Source organism: Podarcis cretensis (genome assembly GCF_951804945.1).
Source record: "Podarcis cretensis genome assembly, chromosome: 2".
Taxonomy (NCBI): Eukaryota; Metazoa; Chordata; class Lepidosauria; order Squamata; family Lacertidae; genus Podarcis; species Podarcis cretensis.
Genome location: NC_137171.1, coordinates 53,234,942 through 53,254,623, shown reverse-complemented (window position 1 = coordinate 53,254,623; position 19,682 = coordinate 53,234,942).

Sequence of the window (19,682 nt, the reverse complement as noted above, 5' to 3'; positions counted from 1 at the left end):
ATATATTACTACTTATTTGTCATTTATAGATAGAAGAATATATAGCTTTTTGTTTCCCATAAAAGGGCAGAAGGAAATGGGTGTATCTTTTGTGATTGGTTCTAGCAAACAGCCAATAGGAATTTCAACCAGGCTGATTGGACAGAGGCAGCCACAGGAGGAGCAAGGGGGCTGGATTAAGGAAATATAAGTGCTGGCCAGAATGGCAGGAGGGCAGGCCAGAGCTTGGTAACCATATACCACTGTGCCTCATATTTATTTGTCTGACAAATAAATTATTATTTTAATTTCTCTATTGCTGCGTTGAATATTTCATTCCAGCTAAGCGTTAACCACAAGCAGGGTGCTACATCACTACACCACAATGGAGGGTAGTTGCTAATATTCTGGGATGAGGGGGAGCAAAGTGGTTGAGAAGTTGGTGGTGGGACAGCTCCAAGTATGTATGGATGTAACCAATCTTTCAGACCCATTTCAATCCAGCTTCAGGCCTGGCTTTGGGACTGCAACCGTCTTGGTTGTCCTGGTTGGGAGATGTACAGGGGGAGTGCAATCTTGTTGATTTTCCTTGACCACTAGATGGCTTTTGATCCTATTGATCATTGTTTTTTTACAGACTCTGGCAATTGGGGGGCCTACACTGCAGTAGTTCTGCTCCTATCTCTAGGAGAAATTCCAGAAAATAGTGCTCAGTCACCATTGTTCATCCCCGTGGGAAGTATCCTGCAGTGATTTCTCAGGGTTTGATCTTGTCACCCATGTTGTTTAAGATCAATGTAAAGCTGCTGGGAAAGTCAACAAGGTATTTGGGGCAAGGCACAATCAATATGCTAATAAAACTATGACCATTTTTGAAAAGGATAGTCATCCACGTTCTGGTAAGGTCCAGATTAGACTATTGTAATGCACTCTACATGTGGCCTCTCAAGTGCTGATGGAGCCAGTGGATTGAGTGCATATAATCCCCCCAGATTACAACAGTTAACATTGGGACCAATTCAAAGTGTTTATGCTTGTATTTACTCCTCTGAATGGCCTGGGGCAGCAGTATCTGAGACTTCTATATCTGTGAGAGTTCCATGCACATAAGGAGATGGGTGTACAGAGCTTTCTCTGACACTGAAAAGAATGAGGTAACCCTTTCTTATGCACATGTGCCTCTGAGGTTTGGCGACAGACACATGAGTGTCATTTACAGTACTTCCTTACTTCCAAAACTACATTACAGCCTAGAAGTCGTATATTATGTTTACTACCATTGTTACTACTAATGATGATAATTTGGAATACCATCAGCATTGTTATTGGGTACCTACTATACTGTTGGTAATACGGAAATTTTCAATAGTTGTAGTAGTAGCAGCAGCTACTGTAGTAATAGCAGTAGTAGCAATTATAATAAGCATGCATGATGTATTTAATGAGCTTTGGTCAGGCACTGAACAGATCTTGAGGATCCTTGTTGACCAAACAACCACTCTGCTTTATAATTGCCTCGAGACAGGAGGAAGGTGAACCTGAATGTATATAATTTTGGTTCTGTGCTTAGAGCAGGAATGACCAATTTCCTCAGCCTAGGAAGCTATATGCCAGGGGTGGGGAAACCTAAGGATCACCAGATGTTGCTGGATTATAACTCTCATAGCCCCTGACCATCGGCCATGCTGACTCAGGCTAATGGAGTCTGACAACATCTGGAGGGACTTGCTTATATATCTTTGCATCTAGCAATCTGGAAGCCAATTCTTCCCTTTAAAGACCTGTTTGGTTCAGGGGGAACGTTGTGGTATCCCTGATGTCTACATTAGTCCATTTTAATCAATCCATCATCAATTCATTAAAAATATTTATATACCACTTTTCAGGCAAAGCTGTTCATGTTACGGGGTAATCTTAAAGGGACAGGCTTGGGCAGGGCAGTTCCACACTGCAGTCAACAATAAGCGAAAAACTTATAGTGAATGAAATTTAGTCATATTTTTGAGATGATCAAATTACGCATCCAAACTCCAATTTGTGCTGTCTCATTAAAAAAAGTGTATTTAAAGAAAAATAATTGAGGAAGCAGAAAAAAGGGGTTGCTTTGTGGTAATATAACACAGTGTTGTTTTGTCATACATATTCTGAAACCAGAAATTATAGTGTAGGATAATGAAGTTATAATGGCCATTAGGCACTAGTGACCTGTTTTTCCAACTGGGTGTTTAATAATGTGACAACTAGTTAGTCTGTGATTATACTGTGGTTATAATTGGTTCCTACCTATTTTGCTTTGACAATTCTCTAGATGGCTCGACCGTCCATAATTTTGCTAGGTTAGTAAAACCTCAGCCAGGTTTTAAAAAATCCAGCATAGCTGCTCAAATGATAGACCCAAGAACACTATTCCCACTAATGTGTGTGCAATAGTGATGGTGGTAGAATTTAGAAGCAGGAGGTTTGAAATCCAGTCCAGAAATCCATGCATTTTTTGAGTGGGCGTCCTTAGCAATCAGTGTTAAACAACCAGCAGTTTAAAGGTACACACGCGTAGCATCAGGAACCACCTGCATCATGGTTGTAATCTTCTGTAGCAGAGGTGAGGCACCTTGTGGCCCTTCAGAGGTTGTTGGGCTCCATCTCCCATCAGCATGGCCTAAGGCAAGGGTTGATGGGAGTTGTAGTCCAGCAAAGTTTAGATCTACACCTCTGCAACAACATGACAAGAGCATTCTGTTTTCTCACTCACCCAGTGTTTCCTCATATTGCACTGAGAAGTGGGTTAACGGTGAGAAGGAAATTCAGAGTAAAAACATTACAGTAAATGACGACACATCTGGCACACAGCCTGGGAATGTGAAATGAAGAAAAAGACCTCAGGACTTTGCACCAAACTGCTCAGTACCATTTGTGTTAATGCTGCTTTAGATCCTCTCAAAGAAACTCATGCTGAATTCCATTGATCCAGAACTATGTGCATATTTGGTCAAATTTGCCCTGCAGCTTGAGAGATTTATATTGTTATTATTTTACAGTATTGGCTTTGTGTGTTGCTGGCACTGGAGCCTCTAGACGATTTTAAGAAACACACAGAGCCACAAATACAAGACTTAAAATACGCAGTGGCACAATTTCTAGCATTCACACTATAAAATGGCCAAGGACACAATCTGGCAAGAAGGTTATTGGATTGTGAGCCCACTGGAATAAATGAGAACTGTACAAAAGAAGGTGTAACTTGAACTTAGACAGATGCATCAATACTACCACTGGCTGAAGAATTCAGCCCAGCAATTGTTGGGAATGTTTGTGTGCGTGTGTCTGTGATTGTGTGTTTGTATGTGTGTGTTAGGGAGTAAATTTCAAGAATTCTCATCTTACCTTATAACAAGGTAGTTGGAATTTTAATCCTTTAAAAACAAGCCAATTTGCCACTTCAAGCTACGTCATTCATAGGAGCATCTGACATCAGGTGCCACTTGGGAAACCTGGATTTCTCCCTTGCTGTTGAAAGTGGGCAGTCTGGAGCTTCAATCCAAATGTCCTTGTTTTATTGGATAACTGCAGCGAATAGTTCTTCTAGCATGGGCGCAAGAAGGAAAACAACTGTATTGTTTTGGCCCTCAGAACTCCGTGGATCTCCGTGAAAGGTACTGCCTCTACCGTACCCCCCTCCCCAGGAGAAACTAGGGCAGGCATTGCTCTTGGGACCATGTTTTGTTTGTGTTGTTTGTGTTCCCTATTGTGTTTGTGCCTGAATAGCAACAAAGAACCAGGTTCCATTGTGCCAAGTCCAGGACAAGCATGCAATTCTAGATAGTCCCCTGATCCAAAGTTTATTTACCTCCTCTCCCATTCAAAGACAATGCAGGCACTGAGTTAAACCCAATTAGCTAGGTTAATGGAAAGCTCTAGGTGCTACCAACAATCAGTACAGAGCAGTGGTGAGGTTCAAAGCAGTGCCTTAAAACAATTAGCCTTACTCATTTTGAGTCAGCTCATGAGATGCTGTTTCAATGTGTTTATTACATACTGCCAAAGGGATGTTCCTTTCTCAAGGAATGCTGGTCAGATCTCAACATGTCTGCAGGGCCAGTTGGCTTTGGAGACAGTAAACTGCCAAAGCAGAGACATTAGTTATTCCAAAACGTGCTCAGCCACACCAATACTGTCCCTAGTCTCTCTTCTTAGCTCCTCTCCCTGACCAGCTCTTTCTAGACAAATTCCATGCCTCAGATCCAGGAAGAGAAGACATTGCTTTCCCAGCATGCCTTGCTTCTTCTGAACATGCTCTTCTGCATGTTTCTCATTTTCTCTTTAATGCAAAAATTATAATATCTGACAACCATCTAAGACTCCTTTCTTTTTGAAAAACACCACTTCCCCCATTTTAACCTTACAATAGCCCTGTGAGGTAGGTTAGGCCGAAAGACAGTATCTGGCCCAAGGTCACACAGTGAACTTCATGGCTGAGGGGGGATTTGAACCCTGGCATCCTAGGCTCTAGGCCCACACTCTAGCCCCCCCCCCCCCGCATGCATTCTCATTGCCATATTATGTAGAGTTCTGAACTGAAATGATGTTGACTGCTTGTTGTCCTTGGAAATGGGAGAGATAAACCATGCATTGAACAACAAACACTTTAGGACCATTGTAGGAGATGTTACTATTTCTTGCACCACCACTTGGGAGTTCAAGCCCAGTACTGTGTGTAGCCTTGCACAAGAGCCCAGGGGCCTGGCTCCAGAAGTGTAGTGCGTTTATGTCCAATTGAAATCAATGAGTTGGACTGAACAACTCATTCTATGTCTGCTAAGAAATAAGCCCCAATAAATTCAATGAGACTTATGCCCCCACATGAATAAAAAATTGCAGCATTAAGTAAATTCTGAATAATCTGTCCCACTCTTTTTCATGGGACTTAAGTGCCACTTTCTCTGATCTGGGCTAGTAGCTTATAATGGTTAAGAACATAAGAAGACCTCAGTGGTGGAGTTTGGGCTTTCAAATTTCAGCAGCGCCCTGTGCGACACTAAAATTCGGCACCCCCTGCCTCTCATGCTCTGTTGCACAGCATTATTTTGGTGCCCCCTTCAGGGCAGTGTCCAGTGTGTCTGTCCTGGTTGCACCACCCTAAAACCGCCTCTGGGGGCCTGGGCTAGTGCACACAGCCCATCAGTCCATTGCTAAAATTTCAGAATAGGGTCTATAAATTTGAACTGATTGCCTCTCAAAATACAGTGGTACTTCAGGTTACAGACACTTCAGGTTACATACGCTTCAGGTTACAGACTCTGCTAACCCAGAAATAGTACCTCAGGTTAAGAACTTTGCTTCAGGATGAGAACAGAAATCGTGCAGCGTCGGCACAGCGGCAGCAGGAGGCCCCATTAGCTAAAGTGGTGCTTCAGGTTAAGAACAGTTTCAGGTTAAGAATGGACCTCTGGAATGAATTAAGTTCTTAACCAGAGGTACCACTGTAGTGCCTTCTGATTTGATGCTGTGTAAACCCAAACATATGGGACGCAGGTGGCGCTGTGGGTTAAAGCCTCAGCGCCTAGGGCTTGCCGATCGAAAGGTCGGCGGTTCGAATCCCTGCGGCGGGGTGCGCTCCCGCTGCTCGGTCCCAGCGCCTGCCAACCTAGCAGTTCGAAAGCACCTCCGGGTGCAAGTAGATAAATAGGGACCGCTTACCAGCGGGAAGGTAAACGGCGTTTCCGTGTGCGGCTCTGGCTCGCCAGAGCAGCGATGTCACGCTGGCCACGTGACCCGGAAGTGTCTCCGGACAGCGCTGGCCCCTGGCCTCTTAAGTGAGATGGGCACACAACCCCAGAGTCTGTCAAGACTGGCCCGTACGGGCAGGGGTACCTTTACCTTTACCTTAAACCCAAACAACTGTGAGTAAATAGGGAATGAGAGGGTCGTTAACTACAACTATCATCGTTAAGAATGGCAGGGTGGGTGCGGGAGGTTCTGTTTATTGTTTTCCGCACTATATTAGGAAACTCAATAATAATGCAATAAGCAACACTAAAAACCAAAGAAACAAACAAAACACTCCAAAGTCCTCATGATGCCTTAAGAGGCAGAGAAACACAATTAGTGATGGAAACCCTTTCCTCACGTGTACCTGGGATTTGAGCTCATTACAGATTGCATTTATATCCTGCCCTTTCACCCAAAGGAGCCCAGGGCAGCAAACGCACAAGCCAAAAAAATAATTTAAGACCTCTTTTTTTTTTTTTTTAAAAAAAAAAAGTCCAATACTGAAACAGACTGGGAAAGATCTCTAACTTAAAAGGCTGCTTGGAGGAAGAATGCCTTCAATAGGCGCCAAAAAAGACCACAGAGATGGCTACAATGTCTAGTCGCTTTAATGTTGTGTAAGCTATTTTGGAATATTTGTTTCCTTTTTCACAAAGGGCTGGTTCCACATGTGTGTGTTTACAGGAAATTAAATTAAATAAGGTAATCTTCACCCGGGATTGGAAGTGGGATTCTGAGGCTGTGGCTCTTACAGTTTCATTCACACGCAGCATAGGAATGTGCAACCATGTCATGTGGTATCTGTTATTTGAATCAGCAGCAGGGGTGGAGGCCCTTGGCATCGGCAGCCTGTGGCCATTTACACAACACTCACATTGATCTCTGAATTAAGACGCATGGGGAGTCTGGCTGGCACCAAGCAAGGGCATTAAAACTCTCTGTACCAGCACTGTGGATCAAAATATGACACATGCCTGTAGTTTCAATTAAAATGAAAAGAAAAGCGAGCAAAGGCATAAGTGAATTAATTATCTCTCCATGCATAACTCTAGTATTTAAATATGCAGCGAAGGGCATATTTATTTTCACCTTTGAGGACTTTGCCGTTCAGCAGTTATTACTGCATCTGCTATCACAGAAACACAAGAAGGTGCCGAGGTCAGCTTATTTGCTTGTGAAGCCCAGCATGGTTGACTGCAGAGGTGTGGAAACAGAACGGGCTGGCTGGCAGGATGGATCCCAAATTCCACCCCCCTGCCAACTTTGAAAGGTGGGCAGTCTCACCCACCTGCTGAAATTCGCATGGGTTCACTGGAACCACCATCAGCACTGAAGTCTGTCTCCAGGTATGGTTTGGATTCAACCCGCAAATGGACATTTACTCTCTGCATACACTGTCTTCAGAGTAGACCAATAGCAGCTCTCCAGGATCTCTGGAAGGTTGGCAAAAGTCCTGCCACTGAGCTATGATCTCCCCCCACGTCATTTGTGATTTCAATATTTATTTTACTTATGCAAAATAAAAAGTTATTGCACATCAGCTAGTTGAACTACATTCACTCGAGCCCCTTGGTACTAGCAGCCTATTAAAGTGGCTAGTGAGAAAGAGATCCGGAAAGAAATAATAGAATAACAGATTTGTAGAGTTGGAAGGGACCACGAGGGTCATCTAGGCCAGCCCCCTGCAATGCAGGAATCTTTTGTCCAATGTTGGGCTTGAACCCATGACCCTGAGAGTATGAGTCTCATGTTACAACAACTGAGCTATCCTGTAAGCTAGGGATGGTCAGATCTGTGAATTTTGATTCCTTTTAGTTTCTCATTTTCTTCATCTTTAGTTCAGATCTCCACAGTTCCATATTAGTTCACATTAAAAAAAAAAAAATCTCCCCATGAAAATCCATCAGCATTTTAGAGCGAATTTCTCCTAATGTACCTCTTTGTGTGCAATTTTGCTGAACAGACATTCTCACAAAGCACTTTCCCCTAATATAATGCCTCTTGGTATGCTATTTTTACCAATGTGTGCATTTTAATACACACTTTACCCTAGTGCATGCTTTTTTGTTTACATCACTTACTGGAAGCTGCATTGAAAAATTAGGAGAAGTGTGAATTTAGAAGGATGGTTGTGTTTTAGCTCTTGTATTATTTCAGAAAGTGTGAATTATGCAGGTTCACCTTTAAATGTCAACTGAATCTATTTCCCCCTCCTTTCCTATTCACAGCTGATCTTTCCCAGCTACCTGCAATCCTCAAGGTCCCTGAAAATTCAGAAAGCGACTGGAGTCCCTTTCAGAAGTACTTGGAAGTCATTGTCTCTGACTTCAAAGATCACTGTCCTATCGTTAAGAGTTTCGGCACTGTCTCGTGGGCTCTCGACTGAGAAGGGTTTGACATAGAGAAGAAAATCAGATTTAAATTGAGCGAAGGATTAATATATGCATGGGCTATGAAAACAAAGTTGTTATTATTATACTGAAATATTAAGGCTATATCCTCAGTGCATGTAAAGTCTCTTTCCTTGCCTAACGTAAACAGATGATGTCATTGGAAGTTTGAAAGAGAAAAACCTTTGCTGGCTGAACACTCCTTTGTTCGTCGTTCCTTCTCTGTGTCTGAAAACATCCCAGTTCACTCGCTACATAAAGGTCACTTTTTACAATGCGCCTAAGGAGGTGTTAGGATTACCACATCTGTGGTAACTTTTAGTCATTGCAAAATAATTGTTGCTGACTTTTATGGAAGTATTTTATTCTCTTTGGGTTTTTTCCTTTCCGTCCTGATCTGTGAAGTTGACTCATCGGCTGGAAGCAAAGAGATGTGCATGCTAATTGCTGTCGGAACACAAATCACAGACATATTAGGAAAGATGAACTCCGAGCCAGCTGAGGTTTTCTTAAGCCATGGCAGTGGGTTGGTGCTATTCCATCCCTTTGTGTAATCAAAAATTGGATTGGCAGCAACTTGTCTGGAAATGGTTAGATGGACGAAATAATGAGAGTTTAAAGAATCTTAGCCATTTTTAGTCATTTTGGTTTATGAAATGATTTGGATTCTGCAAACCCACACATGAACACAAACAGGATATAATGTGGATTCCCAAATGATGGAACTCAACAATGGAACACACTCACTAGATTTTATTTTTTGCTGTAGAATTGTAGATCATAAGTGAATAACTTGGGACCTACATATAGTCCCTAACACCTTCTGAAGCTGTCACATTCCCTCCTATTAGCAGAGTCCCACCTACCCTTCCTCCCTGTTTCATTTTTCCTGTTTTAGTGGATTGGGGAAAATGATTTCTCTCCCAGCAGCTTTTGACAAAGATGTGCATGTCTCTGTGTATGTGCTTTTTTATGTGTGTATAATCTGAAAAAAAAAAAACAACACCCAACTTTGGCTGGCTTTCTGGATCAGCAGAATAACAACAACATAATCCTATGCCTCCTTACATGAGAGCAACTGCATCAAATCTTCTAGTGCTTTCTTCTAAATAGACCTGCCTAGGCCTGGGTATCCTAATCTGAGGCAGCCATGGTGCAAAGTGTAGTAGAATGCTCTTTGTTTTGGATTAGTTAATCCAGAAGACATTGGCCAATCATTATCTATGGCCTTGCCAAAAACTGGCTCTGCTCCCTGTTGGCATGTGACCCCTGTTGGCATGTAGCCCTTGATTGAAAAAAAGCTTGCCCAGCCTTGTACTATATTCATGCTTCCAGCATTGTAGATCACAAGCACATTCCCTGCGAGTGTTTCCAGTGGGTCCTACTGAAATGAATGCTACTTCTGGCAGAACTGTTGCAACACTTGATGATGTACAACAGGCCATCAAGCTTTCCTTCCAACCCTACAATACTATGATTCTATGACTTGAAGAGGAGTTTTTCCCAATGACATTGGATATTAAGGAGGAAAGTCTGAATTTGGAAAGATAAGCAAAAGAAAAGTTTTCAAGAGGGGGGGGGGACCCTATGGGAATTGTAATGCTATATATTAGCTCCCAAGTCACAATTTCAAAGGACTCTCTCACCTGAGTCAGAGTGACAATGGTGGAGGGCAGAGGACACCTGGTTTAAATAATGCTTCAATGTGTCCCTGGATGAACAGGATACTATGTTGTGAGCCAACAGCACATTTACAAGAGCAATTAACCTACACAGCTCTAATAGCTCATAAAATATGGGTTGGGTCAAGAGATTTTATCAATTGATGGGTTATTAGGGATGCCTGAGTATGGAGGTAACTGCCTTAGGAGCCCCTGAACTGGAATGTAGTGCCAGTAAAAATAAAAAAGTGGTTTGGTATGGAGTGGGAGAAGCTTGTGTAACAACATCCTGCCTCATGTTGCATCTAGCGCGTTCCTCCAGTGCCTTGAAATTTCAGCTGCCTGTAGTGCAGATAGTTGGGAAACAAACAGCGCTGTAGTAGAGAAGAGATAGGCAAGGACGGAGCACCGCCACTTATTTCGCAGCATCTTGTGATGTACTGTTCACCCACCCAAAGCATGCCAAATTCATAAGTCTTTCTCATAGAGAAATCCATCCAAGCAGAGGGAAAGGTAGGTTACATTAGCATGCATGGTTAAATGTTAATCTGCCATTTTTATTTTGAGACAAAAAAGAAGAAAGTCACGACTCACAGTTCTATTACATTCTAGTTCTATTTAGAAAAAACACCTCACAAATGTATTTTAAGTATGCTCTCCCTTCATACGGATTTGAAAGACCCCAAGATAACAATAACTAGGTCAGTAGGTCTTTAAATGTTTTTAATGGAAGACATTGTTAAATAGACCACAGGTAATTAACCTGAGGTTCTCCAGGTATTTTTGGACTATAACTCCCATAATTCCTGACCACTGGCTGTGGAGTTGTGGGAGATGGGATCTAACAACATCTAATGGGACACAGGTATTCTGCATCCCTGTTTTAGAGGATTACAACCCAACTGCAGATGATTTTCAATGTTACATGTGTGTACCTTCAAACTGCTGGCAGTTTAAGAATGATTGCTAAGGATGCCAGTATGCAAGTCTTGGCACCCCCACCTCCTGCAGTGATATTTCTCCAAGGGATGCGCCACATCAAGCAGTAAGAACTGACATCTGCAACCCTGGGGTGTAGCACAAGATGACATTTCCGCCTGGGAAATCTGGAGAAAAATGCACTAACAATGGCTGTAGGGGAGAAAAATCAAAGGTGGATTCATTTTTAAACCATTAAAAAAGCAGACAGTGAGACAGAAACATTGGGGGGGGGGGTTCTGGATTTTTTTGATGAGTGGCTTCACAAACTGCAGTATACACATTATTAGATATCTTTTTAAGCAGCTATTGTTTATTCACATGCCCTATAAAGAAGCAACAAGTCAGATTACAATGGTTTTTTAAAATGTTGTACTCATCACCTATTTGACAATCCCCCTTCATTTTTCAAAGGGAAAGCCCTTGACATCTGCAGTCTGTGGGGTATAAATTTATTTGTATCCATATTTATATGCTGCTTTCAGCCCCCACACTTTCTCCCAAAGTGGCCCACAAACATTGTAAGAGCACTTCAATGAAACAAAATCCAAATGAACACTCTTAACATGGATAAGAACAACACCATTAACAAACTGTGGGAGAACCAGACAACATCAAAAGCATGCCCAAACACCGCAGTTTTGATAATCTTTCTGAAGGAGGGGAGGGAAAGAGCTAAGCGGCTCCCTGTCTTTTAAATGTTCACCCCAGGGAGGTGTGCCTGGCTCCAAGTCTGACATATTTTTGGTTTCAAGCCAATACTCTGTTGTGCACCCAAACATGCGAATGTTGGTGTCTGCCTCTCGCCTGCTCACTGGATGGTCTTTTGTCGCTTGCTGGTTTGTGGTGCTCACTTGTGATAATGTCACGGTAGGAAATGTATATTTGGAGGAATGAATAGTATGATCACTTTTTGTTGTATGCTATTAATATTTATCATGTAAGTCACCTTGCAACACTTAGGGATAATGGGGGAAGAAAGAGGAGGAGGAGGAGGAAGAGAAGGGGCTTCTTTGTAATTCTAAGATACCCATGGCAAACACAACTAATTCCAGGCAAATTCAGGTTGAGCCATTATAGTGGATTGGGCAGTCTTGTGCAACAAATCCACTTCCCCAGAAGATCAAACTTTTTGTAATGAGTGATGAGAAAAAGCACTGGAATATGTGGGCTAACACTTGCTTTGATGCAACACAAAATTAGAATTGGTGAGTGAGACACTGGACTTGTCTGCATTTGAGCATTATCTGCTACTAATCCATCCCCATCCCTATTCAAGCCAGTAGGCATTCATTTTTGTGTTCCACCTTCTCATTTGTTGGTTCTATTACCGTATGTCGATTAAGTACCAACAGGGTATGTACACAGATAGCTGTGCTTGCACCTGTTTTATTTTATTATTTTAAAAAAATGCCTAGCCAGAAGGTGCAGAGAAGCAAACAGTAAATTTCTAGCACACACTTCTTAGTGTGATTTGCTTGTGTAGCTTTGCTGGTTTTGTGCCAATCTGAAGAATACACACACACACACACACACACACACACACACACAATGCTCCTCTCTTCAGGAGTGCATTGCAGCCCAGAATTTCATTTTAAAAACTTGACTCTGAAGTAACCGTGGTGAAAACTGAAGCTGGGTGGCCTTCATTCTTGATTAGTTAATCCATAACAGTTTCATCTCTGGCTCCACCCATCATTGGCGCTGACTTTGACCACCACAAGTATGCGGCCTTCAACAACAGCAAAAAAAGTTCCCCACCCACCGTTTAGGAGATTACTAGTTCTAATCTCATTCATCTCAGGCTTCAGTTTATGGTGAATGTTTCTTCATTGTTCCTCAAATGAACCTTGGGCAATTGTCTGTGAAATTCGTGTTCAAAAGCTTTGAACATCTATTCCAGGAGTGGGGAACCTTTCCCAGCCATTCCATTCTGAGCAACCTTGTCAGGGCCACATGCTCAGTGAGGGAATAGGAGGTGCAAAAGTAGGCAGGACAACATCATTCATTCATTCCGTTTATAGTCCAAGGAGCTCAAGGTGGTGTACATGGTTCTTCTCCTCACAATAACCCTGTGAGGCAGGTTAGGCTAAGAGATGATAAGTGGCCCAAGGTCACCCAGTGAGCTGCATGGCGGAGTAGGGATTTGAACCTTGTTCTCCTAGGTTCAACACTCTAAACATTGTGCTACACTGGCATAATGTAAAATTTTAACTTTGTAGGTGAATTTTTACACATACTGCCACATTCCTCTCTATCTCCGCCCAGGTGTCAGGGCTGGAGTCAGGAGTGGGTCAGTAACAAAACAGGAAATCAACCAAGGCCGGTGAAGTTAAGTTTTTATTCAAGGAAACAAACCACAGCTCCTGCCCAGTGCTCTCTCAGCAACTCTTTCTAGGAGGTCTTGCCCCAATAAAGCAGTTGTGAGGACTGAAGGTTCCATCTTCCCAGTGCCCGCTTCCCAATGCTCCTTTTCTCCAGAGTTTTCCCCATACAGTCTGAGGCTGCGTCACAACCATCCTCTGCTCTGCTCATTTCATTTCTCTGTGTGTTCTAGGAGACCAGAGGGGAGGAGAGCTGGTCACACCTAAAGGGGGAGACTCCCTGACTTCTGCTTCTGCCTCAGAATCTGAACTGTGCTCTGCCACAGCCTCTTCCTGTTCACTAAACCCTGACACCTCTTCTGCTTCTGAGACCTCCTTCTCCCGTTCTGCTGCTTCTCCCTCTGACCAATCATTGTTGTCCCACCACCAGTCCCCCGGCCCTTAGCCTTCTTCCCTAGGGGGTTCTCTGACTGGTGCCTCCCATCACTTCTCTGCATCCAGTCAGTCCATAACATCAGCCAACCAAGAGGCAAAGCAGGGGGTATGGCCTGGGGTTATGTGGCTGGTAAGGGAATGTGTCCTGGGGAAAACTGCAAGGGCTGGAGAAGCTTGAAGGGCTGCATTGTTCCCCAGCCCTGAGGCTCCCCTGACCTGTCCTGGTTGATGCCTACACCTCCACAGTGCCATTAGCATGCCATGCGTGGGTAGGATTGTGACACCATCATCACATGGAATTTTCTGGTGCATTAGTTTAGCATTAGGTTTCTAGGGACCACTTGAATTGTCTGAAGAAGTAAAGATTGCCCTGCCTTTGGGGGAACAGGAAGACCTACAGAGGTGTGTGGGTCAGATACAACAACAACAACTTATTATTTATAACCGGCCCATCTGACTGGGTTTTCCCCGCCGCTGATTGGGCAGTTCCCAGTAGAATATTAAAAACACGATAAAACATCAAACATTAAAAACTTCCCCATACAGGGTTGCCTTCAGATGTCTTCTAAAAGTCAGATAGTTGTTTATTTCCTTGACATCTGATGGGAGGGCGTTCCACAGGGCAGGCGCCACTACCAAGAAGGCCCTCTGCCTGGTTCCCTGCAACCTCACTTCTCGCAGCGAGGGAACTGCCAAAAGGCCCTTGGAGCTGGACCTCAATGTCTGGGTTGGATGATGGGGGTGGAAATGCTCCTTCAGGTATACTGGGCCGAGGCCATTTAGGGCTTTAAAGGTCAGCACCAACACATTGAATTGTGCTCGGAAACGTACTGGAAGCCAATGTAGGTATTTCAGGACCGGTGTTATATGGTCTTGTCAGCCACTCCCAGTCACCAGTCTGGCTGTCTGGTCGTTTGTCTCCTCCACTAGCATCAGCATCACCCACAAAGTCCAACAGCTGCCACTGGAAGAACTATGTCCTACCACTCCCAAGACCTTCTCTGGTGAACTCCCCACCCTTTGCTGCTGCCAAAAAAACAATCCACGCTGGTGACAATGAAAGAGAAAACACAGATGCAATTTTGCCTTCCAGGCTCACTTATGATGGAATCAAAGATCAGCAATATTTCAAAAGGTCTGAAGCTTCCCCACCCCCCTCGCTTCCTTTCTGTTTCTCTGCAGGCATGAGGACACTGTAACAACATACCTGACTAATAAATGCTGTAAGCCTGTAATTGACACTTAACATATTTTTGAGGTAGGCCGAAGAGAGGTAGAAAAAAATTCCAGGAGACAGAGAGAGAGGGGAAAAAACAACAACTAGTTAATTCTGGCTCTGGAAGGCCAAAAGAAATCAATGGCTCTGGCTCTGTGTTCTTGTTCAGCTGGAGGAAAAAACTAGGTGCTAAAGACGTGTGGTAGATATACAGAGATACACCATGTTTGTAGTGAACTTTGGTTTAAAAGAGAAGGAAAAGAAATAGAAGATTGGTGGTATTGGTGGGAAAAGTGGATGCTTAACCCTTTCCCCTCTGACTCTTTTACTCCCCAAAATCACCTCTCAGCCTCAGTGGCTCTAGTTCCCCCTCCCCCTTTTACTCACACACATCCAATGTGATATTCAAACACGACATTTGTGCGATGCATTTCGTTCTCATATTCAGATTCATGTTGGAGCAGAACACAGCTTAATTTGTGGTGGCTTTCATCATGGCTGAGCCCTGGAAAGTGTGCATTAATGCTTCTGGAGTGTGAAGAATGATAAGCATATTTGAGTGTGTATAGAGTGATCAACCACAGTATTTAGGTTCTTGCATGCTATGAGAAGCAAAAGAAGAGAAGTGCTGTATTTTTCCATCTATAAGACGCCTCCCATGTATAAGACACCCAAAATTTTGGGGAACTCTGATTTAAGAAAATGGGGGGAGATTGCTCCCGTGTATAAGACACCCCCAAAATTTGGACATTATTTTTAGGGGGGAAATGTAGTCCTATACACAGAAAAATATGGTATATTGGGTGGGCATGTATTGTTGATTCTTCTTGTGCTCAAGTTATGCATTTCTTTTGGTGGAATTTTGGAGCACTGGGCACTTTTCAGAGTTAGGATTTATATTTCAGTATTAGGAAGTGCCAAAGTCTCTACTTGTTGAAAGAGAACCGAAGCACTCGGCGCCTTACAAGATTGGAAAGTGATCTTTCAACCGTCCTGAAGATAACAAGATTCTTAGAGGCAACCCTTGAGGTCTAGATTCTTTTAAGATCTTGAAGCCTGTTTGGCCCAGCATATTGACTAATAATCCGAGTCATCCATTACACCTGGAGCACTTTAAGAAACATTTGTCTGTATTTTTCCGTTGCTCCACAGGCTCGAAGCGTAATCTGTCACTCTGATCCTGTTTATGCCACAGCAGGATCTTATCTTGATCTCTCTAATAGTTTTTCAAGTGGCAACATTTTATTCTGAGAGGGAAGAGCAAATGATGTGAGGCACATTAAACCAGCATTGCACAATGTGTTTACATTTGCAGTTTAGGACTGAAAATTGGAGGGATTAATTCCCTTTCCCTTCTCTCAGATCTTTTGCTCATTAAACTCCTGTCAGGTAAGGATAATTTATTGTTTGAAAAACCGTAGATATTTCCTTTTCACACCTAAAACAAAGCTAACATTTTTGTCAGTGACTTGAATGGAGCAGAAACGGGGGCATATAATTTATAGGGCATTTTCTAATCTCCCTTTTGGGGGCAAGGCATGGAATTTGTTTCATTAAACTCATTTCTATACTGCCTCCCACAATGAGTCTCAAGGCGGCATACGACGATATCAAAAGACACTTCAAAATGTTACATTTTGGGAAGAAAGACTAGGGCAGAGTTCATCAGGAACAACCACCACCAGCTCATTAGCAGAGAACATGCTTTGCAGGCGAAATGCCCCAGATTCCACCCCAGGTACCTGCAGTTAATAAACAGACGACTCCCTACTTCAACAGGGGTTACATTCCCAGGTAGTGTGCATATACGTGAAATTGCATATAGTGGGGAACAACATCTAAAAAGCCTGTAAACACCCTCCAGACCTCTGGAAATCCTTGAAAACTCTAAAAAAACCAGCAACACTGGCATGAATGGTGGCTCTCAGTCTTCCTCGTCACTGAAAGATGATGTGGAAACAATGATCAGGGGGTTAGACTAGTACTCCAAAGTGCACCACTGTTTTTCTTTTCGTGCCGTTTTCACAGATTTTGTGCCTTTTGCTCTTTTCGCGCCTTTTCACAGTTCAAATTTATTTATTTATTTGTTTTACAGGGTCGCACCCATATGCTAATAATAATAATAATAATACCCAGCCCATTTGGCTGGGTTTCCCCAGCCATTCTGGGATGCTTCCAGAGTTGAAAATGTATTAATTTTATTATTGTTGTGCCACGCCCTAAAGAATACTGGGAACTGTAGTTTGCCAAGGGTGCTCAGAACTATTGCCCCGTGAAGTATAAACTACAGTTCCCACAATTCTTTTGGAAGGGTGTGCTTTAAATGTGTTCTAAATATATAGCATGTATACTCTCCCCTTCTCTCTGTGTATCACAACTTGAAAATGACTAGATGGTGAAAGTGTTATTATAGCATTTGAAATAATAAATTGTAGCATAGTGTCCAGATCCAGGAAAATAATAGTACCACTTTCTTTTGCCTTGGTCAGATGACACCTGGAATACTGTGTCCAATTCTGGGCACCACAATTTAAGAAGGATATTTACAAGCCGGAACGTGTGCAGAGGAGGGGGACCAGGATAACCAAGGGTCTGAAAACCAAGCTTTATGAAGAACTGTTGAAGGAGCTGAGTATGTTTAGCCTGGAAAAGAGGAGGCTGAGAGAAGATGTGATAGCCATATTCAAATATCTCAAGGGCTGATGCATGGAAGATGGAACAAGCTTGTTGCTTCCTCCTCTGGAGGGTAGGACTCGAACCAATGCATTCAAGTTACATCAGGAAGAACTTTATGATGGTAAGAGTTGTTTGAAAGTGGAACAGACTCCCTCAGGAGGTTGTGGTCCCTCCTTCACTGGAGGTTTTTATGCAGAGGTTGTATTGTCATTGTAAGGAATTGGACTATAGGACCCTCGGGATCCCAACTCTACAATTCTATGATCATTCTTGCCCACATGTACTTATGAATTATTTTTTATTTCGTACATTTACCTTCCTTCAGTGGGGTTCACAGGCAGCCTCCCATCCAGACAATTGCCACAGCCCAAAGCTGCTTCGCTTCAGCAAGGCAATTGCACTGGATGCCATTAGAACTGCATACACTGAGCAGCTGCTTGTCCCTTGCTGCCATTTCCTGATACTTAGGGCTCACTGAGTCACTGAGCCTTGCAGCGTGTGCCTTCCACTGCTCATCAACATTTTTTAGCTATGCCATTATCCTGACAACTCTGTTGAGGAGGTTTTAAAATTGACCAGCTGTCCTGCTGTCCCGTATAAATCACTGGCAGTGAGGCGGCTGGGCATTTTTCATCTTTTTTTGTGTCTATTTGCTGTTTGACTTAGGAGCCAGCGGTGTAACTGCTCATTTAATGTCAGACACTGTAATACCCTTGCAGCCTGGCATGCCTGTCAGGTTGATTTCATTAGCACGATAAGATGCATAGGCTCCTTTTTATCTCCTCTGTTCTCCTTCTCTCTGTCTTTCTCTGTAATTTGGGTCTTTAAAGTCTTTGCTGTCTCCTGATCTACAGATAATTGTTTACTGTAATACTAACCAGGAAAAGAGCTGATAAACTCCAGATGTAGCCAGGTCGTCAAATTCACTTTCTTTGCTCTATGCCCATGGCTATGGACCTCAGATAACATTTTGCCACTGTCTGCAGTTCTCTGAAACTGTGAAGAAAACTGCCCTAGTTAAGATGGACAGTGATTAAATGTTCTCTCTGCTTTTGAGCAATGGGGGTGAGGGGATTCTCTTTCACTGTGTGAGCAGTCCGCACACATTCCCACAAATGTCTGTCGCAATGCTTGTTGTACCGTTTGTTGCAATGTTCTCTTTCCCCCACTTATCTCCTGTGTCAACATGTGTTGCGTTCTATGCAATAATCTTATTTTGCACAGCTGGGAAGCAGCAGGCAATATGGTAGCCTCAGACCAGAGAAGTCGGCTATTTTATTCTATTCCCCCCACCCCCCATCAAGAGAATTCCCACAGACTTTTCAAATAAACAGCCTCTCTTAGTACTCTCTTTCTTGTCTTTTTTGCAAAACAGAAAAATTAACTGATGTTGAATGAACAAGCTACCCTAAGAACAAGCCCAAATTGTACCCTTAAACATTTTGGGAAGTCATTCGGTGGTATGCATCAGACATCCTCTTCCACTGACTGAGATCTCTAAATGTGCACAGCTTGCTTCCAACACTTTTTGACCTCCATGTAATTGCCATTGTAATGTGCGGGGCCATTGGCAGACTTGTGGCCCAGTCAGGCCATAATGCAGGCCATCGTGCAAACTGGAAGTATCTGCTGTACAAGGCACTACTTCTGTTTGGTGTGGCGGGGGGGGGGGGGGGAGAGGCCCAGTTCATACAGCCATTACCCCCATACAATCCTGACCAAGTCATGTGCCTGCCCCAGAGGTCGCAGCCTTTTTAGTGATCCCAGACAATCCTGTAGATGATTATGTGGGAGCCAACAAGCATGTGAAAAGGGCTGGAGACTTGCCATGGTTCTACTAGGTTTGCTGCTTGCAAAGAAAGGAGGGGGGGGGGATGGTAAGGGGAGAGAATCAGCCGCAATTGCAGACTATTACAGGTGGGGTCTGGAGTCATAGGGATAGGTGTACATTAGCAGTGTGCAATCATTGATTCCCACTTCTCTGCTGTCCTCTCCTCCACTGCAACCGCACCCTATTTATTAACGAGTACCTACATTTAATAGCATCCATAATTGGGGGTGTTGAGAAATAATGGAACTGGGATCATATCAATTAACATTTTTGCAAGGGAATTAATTATAGCAAGGAGAACTTCTTCAAAATTCCCCTCCCTTCTGCATAATTTGTTTCTGTTAACAATTGATTGTGATCCTAATGATGAAGACGATAAACTTTAAAAGTTTCTGGGCTTCTCCATTTACCCAGAAACTGCTAGGT